This window comes from Penaeus japonicus, unplaced genomic scaffold (assembly GCF_977035675.1).
Source record: "Penaeus japonicus unplaced genomic scaffold, GWHDUDI00000001_assembly GWHDUDI00000029, whole genome shotgun sequence".
Classification (NCBI taxonomy): domain Eukaryota; kingdom Metazoa; phylum Arthropoda; class Malacostraca; order Decapoda; family Penaeidae; genus Penaeus; species Penaeus japonicus.
Window position 1 is genome coordinate 3,795,342 of NW_028234431.1, and position 2,500 is coordinate 3,797,841.

The following is a 2,500-nucleotide window of genomic DNA, read 5'->3' on the forward strand; positions in this document are numbered from 1 at the left end:
ATAACCATCATCATTATCCTATCATTATCAATATTGTTATTATTATTATCATTAGTTATTATCATTATTGCTATCATAATCATCATCATTATAATTATTACTCCATTAATGTTATTATCATTACCATTATCATTATCATTACCATCATTAATATCATTATCCCCATTAACATTACAACTATTGTCATAACCATCATCATTATCCTATCATTATCAATATTGTTATTATTATTATCATTAGTTATTATCATTATTATTATCATTAGTTATTATCATTATTATTATCATTAGTTATTATCATTATTGCTATCATAATCATCATTATTGTTATTACTCCATTAATGTTATTATCATTCTACCATCATTCTTATCATAATTGTATATATTATTACTATTATTATTATTATTATTAGTTATTATCATTATTATTATCATTAGTTATTATCATTATTATTATCATTAGTTATTATCATTATTATTATCATTAGTTATTATCATTATTGCTATCATAATCATCATTATCATCATTACCATTATCATTATCATTACCATTATCATTACCATTATCATTATCATTATCATTACCATTATCATTCTCATTACCATTATCATTCTCATTCTCATTATCATTATCATTACCATTATCATTATCATTACCATTATCATTCTCATTACCATTATCATTATCATTACCATTATCATTATCATTACCATCATTAATATCATTATCCCCATTAACATTACAACTATTGTCATAACCATCATCATTATCCTATCATTATCAATATTGTTATTATTATTATCATTAGTTATTATCATTATTGCTATCATAATCATCATTATAATTATTACTCCATTAATGTTATTATCATTTTCATTATCATTATCATCACCATTATCATTATCATTACCATCATTAATATCATTATCCCCATTAACATTACAACTATTGTCATAACCATCATCATTATCCTATCATTATCAATATTGTTATTATTATTATCATTAGTTATTATCATTATTATTATCATTAGTTATTATCATTATTATTATCATTAGTTATTATCATTATTATTATCATTAGTTATTATCATTATTATTATCATTAGTTATTATCATTATTATTATCATTAGTTATTATCATTATTATTATCATTAGTTATTATCATTATTATTATCATTAGTTATTATCATTATTGCTATCATAATCATCATTATAATTATTACTCCATTAATGTTATTATCATTACCATTATCATTATCATTACCATTATCATTATCATTACCATTATCATTATCATTACCATTATCATTATCATTACCATTAACATTATCATTACCATTATAAATATCATTATAATGGTCATTACACAAATTGAATAATAATGATGGTGATGATGATGATAGTGATGGTGATGACGGTCATTAATGATAATGATGATGATAAAGATAGTAATAATAATGATAATGAAGAGAAAACACAAAGTTTAAAATTCCTTTATCAGTCCCTTTATTAAGAAGGAATTGTGTCTGACTCAAACCACGTCTCCAACAACATGGCGCTTACTTAAAAGTGCAGTGTCATCGTTGCGTTCATATAGTGAGAAAGATCATTTAGTGATAGTGATGAAAAATGCTATCATGCGATTTATAACATTGTTTTTATGTTGTTTATGTCATCACTACTCTCCTCGTGTTATCAAAATTATCATCATTACTTATTTTTTTACTTTTTTTTATTGTTACTTTTCCATTAACGTTTCTCTCTGTCAAAGGGAATGCAATAATTCCAAATTTCCTGCAATGCAAGGAGAGGCCATGATGGGTTGCATGATCAATGAGTTATCTTCCTCTTGATCATTTAGTGTTATTTAGTTGACTCTCTTTTGCTTTTTGTTATCGTTATGTTGTTTATTTTGTTCTCCTAATTATCATCGCCATCATCATCACCAATACAATCATTATCATCACCACCACCACTACCACCACCACCATCACCAGCACTATCATCACATCACTACTACCACCACCACCACCATCAGCACAAATCATCACCACCATCATATCACTCACTATAAACATAACGATCAACATCATTGTATCTGCCATAATAACAATACTAATCAACAGTTAACAATACTAATTAACAGTTAAGGATACTAATTAACAGTTAACAATACTAATTAACAGTTAACAATATTAATCAACAGTTAAGGATACTAATTAACAGTTAACAATACTAATTAACAGTTAACAATACTAATTAACAGTTAACAATACTAATTAACAGTTAACAATACTAATTAACAGTTAACAATATTAATCAACAGTTAAGGATACTAATTAACAGTTAACAATACTAATTAACAGTTAACAATACTAATCAACAGTTAACAATACTAATTGACAGTTAACAATACTAATCAACAGTTAACAATACTAATTAACAGTTAACAATACTAATTAACAGTTAACAATACTAATTAACAGTTAACAATACT